Source organism: Eucyclogobius newberryi, unplaced genomic scaffold (genome assembly GCF_026437365.1).
Source record: "Eucyclogobius newberryi isolate DKJ021-1_F unplaced genomic scaffold, fEucNew1.0.hap1 SCAF_14, whole genome shotgun sequence".
NCBI lineage: Eukaryota > Metazoa > Chordata > Actinopteri > Gobiiformes > Gobiidae > Eucyclogobius > Eucyclogobius newberryi.
Genome location: NW_027315768.1, coordinates 10743721 through 10753501, shown reverse-complemented (window position 1 = coordinate 10753501; position 9781 = coordinate 10743721).

Sequence of the window (9781 nt, the reverse complement as noted above, 5' to 3'; positions counted from 1 at the left end):
CTTTCACCCCATTATATATTATGATACTTTCACCCCATTATATATTAGGATACTTTCACTACATTATATATTATGATACTTTCACTCCATTATATATTATGATACTTTCACCCCATTATATATTATGATACTTTCACTCCATTATATATTAGGATACTTTCACCCCATTATATATTAGGATACTTTCACCCCATTATATATTATGATACTTTCACTCCATTATATATTAGGATACTTTCACCCCATTATATATTATGATACTTTCACTCCATTATATATTAGGATACTTTCACTCCATTATATATTAGGATACTTTCACCCCATTATATATTATGATACTTTCAACCCATTATATATTAGGATACTTTCACCCCATTATATATTAGGATACTTTCAACCCATTATATATTACGATACTTTCACCCCATTATATATTAGGATACTTTCACCCCATTATATATTAGGATACTTTCACCCCATTATATATTATGATACTTTCAACCCATTATATATTATGATACTTTCACTCCAATATATATTATAATACTTTCACCCCATTATATATTATGATATTTTCACTCCATTATATATTAGGATACTTTCACCCCATTATATATTATGATACTTTCACCCCATTATATATTATGATACTTTCACCCCATTATATATTATGATACTTTCACTCCATTATATATTATGATACTTTCACCCCATTATATATTATGATACTTTCACCCCATTATATATTAGGATACTTTCACCCCATTATATATTATGATACTTTCACCCCATTATATATTATGATACTTTCACTCCATTATATATTATGATACTTTCACCCCATTATATATTATGATACTTTCACCCCATTATATATTATGATACTTTCACTCCATTATATATTAGGATACTTTCACCCCATTATATATTATGATACTTTCACCCCATTATATATTAGGATACTTTCACCCCATTATATATTAGGATACTTTCACCCCATTATATATTAGGATACTTTCACCCCATTATATATTATGATACTTTCACCCCATTATATATTATGATACTTTCACCCCATTATATATTAGGATACTTTCACCCCATTATATATTAGGATACTTTCACCCCATTATATATTATGATACTTTCACCCCATTATATATTAGGATACTTTCACCCCATTATATATTAGGATACTTTCACCCCATTATATATTATGATACTTTCACTCCATTATATATTAGGATATTTTCACCCCATTATATATTATGATACTTTCACTCCATTATATATTAGGATACTTTCACCCCATTATATATTAGGATACTTTCACTCCATTATATATTATGATACTTTCACTCCATTATATATTAGGATACTTTCACTCCATAATATATTAGGATACTTTCACTCCATTATATATTATGATACTTTCACTCCATTATATATTAGGATACTTTCACTCCATAATATATTAGGATACTTTCACTCCATTATATATTAGGATACTTTCACTCCATTATATATTAGGATACTTTCACTCCATTATATATTAGGATACTTTCACTCCATAATATATTAGGATACTTTCACTCCATTATATATTATGATACTTTCGCCCCATTATATATTATGATACTTTCACTCCATTATATATTATGATACTTTCACCCCATTATATATTAGGATACTTTCACCCCATTATATATTATGATACTTTCACCCCATTATATATTATGATACTTTCACTCCATTATATATTAGGATACTTTCACCCCATTATATATTAGGATACTTTCACCCCATTATATATTATGATACTTTCACCCCATTATATATTAGGATACTTTCACCCCATTATATATTAGGATACTTTCACTCCATTATATATTATGATACTTTCACTCCATTATATATTATGATACTTTCACCCCATTATATATTAGGATACTTTCACTTTATTACATATTAGGATACTTTTGCCAAACCCGCTGTTAGGGTCCTTTTGGAGGATAGAGCCTGGCTTGCCGTACTTTTGTGTTTTTGAATGACATTGAGTCAAAGTGCACTCACAAATACTTGAGCTTAAGTAAAACTCTTGTTCCTAAAGCAAATTATATTGTCAAATTATTATATTGCAAAATTCAAAGGAGAAAAAATCTCAAACACACAGCATTCACCATAACTGACATTTCACCATCTTTTCGGATTGTAAAACGAAATGTCAGTTAAATGCTAAGTTAGAGAGGTAGAGATGATTCATCCTTTGATATTCTCTGGCCAACACCCCCCATTGAGGAACGTTCAAAGAGCTCGACTTATTACACTAAAGGTCCATATCTAATGATGCTGGGGGTCTTTCTCACTGTTGTTGTGTCTTGAAGCAAGGCACTTCTCCCTCATTGTCAGAGTGACATGTGGTGGTCAGAGAATGGCGCCCACAGTTAGCTGGACCTATACACAAATACTTAATATACAGCAGTTAAACAAAGGTAACATAACATCACGTAAATGAATGAATGTTTGTAAAACAGATATTATTAATGTTTTTCTTGTTAGTATTTACTTCATTAAGTATTCAACGTTGTATTATTAGTATAAAATAACCGTACTTAAAAAAAAAGCCTATTTTTTATAAATAAAATATAATATACAATCATCTTTTTTAACAGCACAGGGCATTACTCTCATTGTAACAGGAACATTGGGTGTTTTAGCTCTCTTTTTCTAAAGGTTTTTTCACCATATTATCCATGTGAGTCCTGTAAAAAGACGTGAGGCTCAGTGACAAACAAATACTATCTCTGTCATTAGAATCAGTCAGCGTTTCAGGGCTGGGCTGTAGCGTTAGCATTAACTTATTTAATGCTAATGCTAATGGCCATATTTATTGTATCGGCTCAATCTATTCACAGATTCCAATCCAAGCCGATACTCTAAAATGCCTAGATCGGCAGCCAACACCAGTATCTGGTCCGTTTGCTTGCGTGTGGATTCCCCAGTTTGAGTTTGTACCAACTCTGCAGTAGTTTGTGTGTCTGAGATGCCGTAGTGCAGGTCTGAGGTGGCCCTGTCTGAGCGGTGCGTGTTGTACATTTGTTGCTTTGTTTCTTCCTTTCACTTTAGTCAGCGTTTAGCTCGTGAAATGCTAACACAACATTGTAAACATTGCCTGTTCTCTCATTGGCTACTGTAAATTGATTATGGCTGTATTTCGTGTTTACTTGGCTCAAATTGACGTGTCATGTCATGAGTCATGAAAAGAGGCATTAATGGTTGGAATGTAGGCATATTAATTACAGAAACCCATTGATTAGGTTCACCACAGGCTGATCAAAGTCTATCAAAAAGAATGTTGTGCTACTTTCAGCCTTTGAAATAAATACAGCTTGACACACTTTCTTTAATCAGCTGCCAATAAACGATTTATTTTATATTACTAAGTTAAATTACTGTTATATCAGCAATCGGCACCTCCTACTTCCTTTTATATCGGCCTCATCTCGGGCCCTTAAAATCCTTATTGGCCCTAAAAACAAAGTCAAGCTAACAAACTAGTATGATTAACACAAATTTGGTAAATTACCAAAATTTGCGAATGACAAGAACCTTTAGAATATATTTACTGAAAAAAAAAAACGTGTACATGTGTTTAGGCACATTTTAGGCCTCTGCATTACATCTTGCAAAAGTGTATTCAATTTTGCTCATTCTTGTACATTCTATTTCCGCTCTATTTCTCCCCAGTTCTCTGGAATGCTGCCTTTAAGGTGTAGTTTTCTAGTTAACCTTAAATTACCTCTGCAAAGCCCATAATCCCACTCCTTGTGACCTGAACAATGCAGTCCTGAGCGGTCTGTTCAAGCCTGTCTGTACTGTAGGACTCCGTGTCTGCTTCAGCGTGCGACTTTCCAAAATCCGTATTTGTCTGGGACCTTTCGTCGACCTCTGCCCATTCAGGTGGGACCACGTTTTCGCTTGGTTTATGTTGTATTCCGTTCTACTTCGGGGCACGCTCGGTTCCTTTCTTTCTCCACATCGGCCAATGGAATCGGAACAGCTACTTGGAGGTCAGGCCAGGACAAGGGCGAAGCAAGCAAGCAGAAGGCTTGAATAATGCATTGTGAATCTGTGGTCATACATGTGTGTCCGAATACTAACAGGGAACAAATGTGCAAATGCAAATGGAGCGTGTTTTTGATTTATGGTTGGATGTATCCCGGATATAATTCACATGTGTCAAATTCAAGGCCTGGGAGACTTATCTGACCCCAATATTTAATGTTGGATTTGAAGCAAGGACAAACAAAAGAAGATATATTGTAGGAAATTATAATCATGTTTAATGTTTTGTAGATACTTCTAGATCATGGATTTCCAATAGGCGGGCACATTTTGAGCTTGTAAAAGTTTGTCCTTGATGACTCACCTGACTCATGATGATGACAGGTAAATCATGATCATGATGACTCATGATTTACCTGTGTCTGTTTCTTCACATCTGGTTCATCTGTTCCTGAGCTTGTGCTTAGTGAGTGAGTGTTACGTTGTAATATGAGATATTTACGCAGAAAGATTGTTCCACGGGTTTTCCGCGGGTCAAATCGGGTCAAGAAAGTCTAATTTGAATATGGTTCCAAACTGCAGTCCACATGTCCGCGCTCCACGTGTGTCTTTGCGTTTCGCCGCGTCTGGATTCACTTCCTCATTAGATTAATTTCTCAGTGAATATGAGTCTGATTGTACTAAAACACACAGCGTTTGAAGCTTAAAATACAGAGAACACTGCTTCCACCGACATCTTCTTCTACAGTGTGTCAAACGCTTGCACCCCCGGGTGGCCTTTAGACAGTAAAAATCTATAAATTAGACGCTCTGTTGTAATGGCCGCAGGGTTCAAAGCGTGGGAAAAAAAGTAGGAGCTTAAAGTATGAAAAATACAGTACTCAACAAACCTTTCTGACCAACTGCATCTTTGCCTTAGTCAAATTGCCTTGCTTGATATATCACACTATCCAACCTTGCATTTTCCCTTGGGAGTGCACCAATATATCTGCCCAATATCGGTATCGGCCGATATTCATGTCATTGAATAATATCTGTTTCAGTCCAAAACCACCAATATCAGTCTACAATGTTACGCCTTAGTAATGAAAGAGTTAACTCTGCCCTTCAGAAACAGGAAGCTCTGTGGACAGAGGCTTTCTGCTATTCTAACAGAACATACTATGAACTTTAATCCAATCTTTATTCATGGGCAAAGACCCAAAAATGACAAAGTTACAGACTTTTCAAAGCTCTAGAAACAACGTTTCATTAAATATAGGTGACAAATTCACTTGAACCCACAATTAAACGTAATGTTTTTTTCAGAATGTTTTGACTAGTTTTCCTCCTAAATGATCAGTTTAGACATGTTTACTCCAGATAACTTTAGTGTGAGAGGTTTAAAGAAGCAGAAGAGACTGAGTGTGTGATCAGACACAGAGTCTGAGCAGGAGAGGCTGAGGAAGAGCTGCTGTAACAGCAGCAGCGACAGCAATAATGACACCGACTGCACAGGTTCAGAGACACCAGACAAAAAATGCATAATAGAGATGAAAAAAAAACACATATAAGTCGCATTTGAGTATAAGTCACATTTTTAGGGGAAATTTATTTGATAAAATCCAAAACCAAGAACAGACATTTCATCTTGAAATACAATTTAAAATAATAACAGATTAGAGAACATGGTGAATAGGTGTACGTATGCTAACGTAACACCTTATGGTACGTTAACGTAACATATAAACAGTTATTCAGAGAACTATAGCATAAAGAACAAAGCATCAGTTTTACCCCAAATCACTAAATCCATTGAATTCTTCTTCTTCTGTGTCACTTCTAAACAACTCCACAAATTCTGGAGGAAGAGGAAGTGCAGATTCTTCTTCTGTGTCGCTTAGAGCCTAGAGCGCCCTCTTGTGGTTGTCAGTGTGAAAATAACAAATAATATCACATAAGTTGCTCTGGAGTTTGAGCCGCCCAAAAGTCGGCCAAAACTATAAAAAAAAGTTCATAGTCTGGAAAATACGGTAAATAAAACAGGAAATTCACAGAGTAGAAAAGAGTGAAGGCTAATTTTGATCATATATTATAACCTATATACTATCTATATCGAAACAGCAATATATATATATATTTCATAGCCTATAGATTACGTTTCCAATAACTTTGGTATCGGTCTAAAACGTTCACATCGGCACACGACTAATTTAGACTATAGTCAGAAGAAAGTGAAAGCTACAGGTGAAATTACAGATGATTTTGAAGCCAGCTGTGCTATTACAGTCACTCTATGTTCTTTTTCAGGAAAGATTGATACCAAAGGTTACTGTGGGTTGGACGAGCACTTTAGAGCACTACTGTGTGCGAGGTCATCCAGATAAAAAAAACTTAAAGTGCAGTCCATGGAGCGGCAAAAAGGCTTCAAATGGCTGATAAAATCATAGCTTTTTTGTTTTCTTTTTATCTGCACACCGCGCCTGTTATTTAAGTAATGCACCAAAAGCAATTTAGAATGTAGAAAGTACAAGGAAGAAGGCAATTGTTGAACCCTGTATTTGGCTAGTGGCCCTTGCCGCTATCAAACAACACTTTGGCAATCCATTTCTTCCAAATGCACGTTCAAAGTGTTCTTGATGACGATGAAGGCTGCACCTATAGAGATGTTTCAGAGAAGGGACTGGAGTCTGAGTTTCACCTTGAAGGAGCAGAGTTCTACTTCGTTTCGCGTATAGCAACTGTAGTTCTTTGTGTCAAATGAAAACCTCTGGGCTTTTTTGCGTATTCCTTTGACATTTTCCCCAAAATTAATGTTTATTCACCTAATGCATGTTTTTTTGTATGTAAATTCAAGAAATGTGATGTATCTGATTTTTACTTTCTTAAAGCATAACGAACCAAACCGTTTCCAGTGGTTATTTCTCACCTAATGCAATAAGAGCATCCTAATTATTCACCACGATGAGTTTATAAACGTTGATCACAACTTTCATAGTTTGTTTTTGTTGAAATGGTAGACGTCCAGCATTTCAGTATCCCATATGTCACCAAAAGAAACAAACCTGATTGCACTCTGACTTTGGCTTGGATCACACCAAAAACATAAGGCTAATCCCCCAGACAGGGATCATGACTGGGTTACTTGCTCAATATCTTTCTATTATATTTGGAAAGTCCCATTGATATCAACAGTCTCTTTTGCAAGGGAGTCCTGTCAAAGACAGACACACAGCTCATTCATAAAATGAACACACATTTAGACAATAACATATATAACATATAATATGTTCCTTAAAAAAAGCTACAAATCATAAATCCCATTTCCAGACCTTTCAACACAGATTTAAACTGACCTATTGAAATCAGTCATTCATTTCAGTTTCCAGACCTTTAGGGACACTTGTTACAGAGAGCAACATTGTGCTGATGACTGAACTCAGCACTCTGGGACAGCTCCGTGCGCCAGGTGCGGAAATATTTCCCCAAATTGACGGAAATCACAGAGAAATGTAAGCCCTGCTTTAGAGTGAGTGGTTTAAAGAAGCAGAGACTGAGTTGGCTGTTTGAAATAGCCAAACAATGTATTGAAAATATCGGCCTAATATCGGTCATCCGCCCAAACCTTTCCAAGACTGTATTTTCCTCTGGTGACACAGACTTGTCATTCACTACCATTAAAATTGTTCTAACCAAATGCTACACCCCAGACACAATGCTGAACATGAATGGAGTCCTGTGTCCAACTGGACAAAAACGCAATCAAGCAAGTTCTCACAATTATCTTTAAGCACATTTTGCCATTGGGACTGTAATTAAATGATCAGACGCTCAACTACAATCCCCATAACAACATCACAATGTCCTTGTCACTGCTCAGCTTCAGCACTGTAAACTTAAAGCCCTCCATTCAGATAGTATGTTTTTTACTGCCATGAGATCACAACTTCCTCTTCAAAGTGAGGCCTCAGAGTGACAAACGTGATTGGAGTTCAGTCGTTAGTGCGAGCCTCGTCTGAAACAATATTCAATCTCACACAAAGCTCCTCGACTTGAAAAGAATGACTGTTCTATAAATGAATCTGTGGCTTTATAGATAAGGCTGTGGCTGACCTTGGTGAAGGTGATATTTCGAGATCATGTCATAAAAATAGTACGTGAATTGCATTCGGCGTCGGCGGAGTGATAGCGCATTGGCCTTGACTCGATAAAGAGCCTCACTTTCATTTATAGCAGGAAAAATGAGTCGTCGCCGTGATGGATGCCTGACTTTCCCCGAGGCCGAGAAGACAAAAGCGACACATAGGACCACGCCATAGCTTGCTACGGGGCACCTGCTAGCTGGTTAGTGCTATATAGTCTGATCAGGAGAGACGGAAGTGACCTGGTTGCCATGGTAATGAGTTATATACTGTTCCTAAACTAAACTAACTTAAATTGTTATATTTTTGAATGGTGTATGTTTAATTTTATAGCATAAGATGAGATGAGGCTAGTAGGCGATACGTTTTCCTAACCTAAATCCTAAAGTAACCCTTTTCCTAAACGTACGCATTACTCTAACATTGCTCCTAACCTTTCCGTTTACCATAACCCTTTCCTAATTTTAACCATTACCATATATTTCAGAACTTTGAATGACCAATCATAGCAGACCATCCCTCCAGACTCGGCACCCTAGCATTAGCCATGCTAGCTAGGGAAAGCTAATCTGACAGTAGCTTTTTTATCGTGAGACAATCAATTTATCTCTGATTTGACAAATTTGACCTCACCAACGACCTACTAATACAAGATAACCAATAATAAACATAAGTATGATGTATTTGTTTTAGAATTATACCTATTTTTTGTCTTTAAAGGTGCACTGAGTAAAGTTTCTGGTGTAGGTTCTGCTATGCTATCTTATTGATGCAAACTAGCTCACTGTTAGCTTCACCAGTTCCTGTTCAATTATATATAAATTAAGTTTTACTTGAGTCACGCGAAAATACTGAGCAGTAGCGAGTCAACATTTTAAAGAGTGTGAATACTTACCCAAGGACACTAAAGGTAGTTTGAGTATAAGTGCTAACGCTAATGTTATTTTTGAGGAATGTAAATTATATAATAATATAATATAAATAAAATAATAAAAATAATGCCACAAACTAGTCTACATATTAAAAAAAAATGTAGTCTGTACTTTAAATGTTAATTGGTTGTTTATTTTATATTTTAGGTTTTAATAAAAAGTTAGTTTGTTAGCATTTGCTCGGACACAGTGAGAGAGCCAGCTTAGCCTGGAATGTTCCGCAGTACGAGCAATAAACTTCCACAGGCCAATTTATTGGTCAGATGATTGAAGAAGTGACCTCATTCAAAGCAGTTATCAAAAATATTTAAACTTTGTGCAATTGTGTTTGTGGTCAAGTAACAGATTATGTCGATAACTGCATGGATTCCAACATAAAAAATAAATAAAAGATTGACCAAAATAAATACAATTCCATTCCATTTACTGCATGGAAAAATGAATCAACAAACACTTGACTTTCCCCTAGGCCTAAAATACAAAAGACATTACAGGCAAACACGTGCCACAGCCTGCTATTAGGCACACAACAGTTGGGACTTTAAACGCTAAATTGGATGCTAATTGCTATCCAGAGGTAGCCCCACCGCGTTTGATTCGATACCAGAGTCATTTGTGTTGGAAAAAGAACTCCCCACAGCCTGCTGTTCATTAACGACAGTC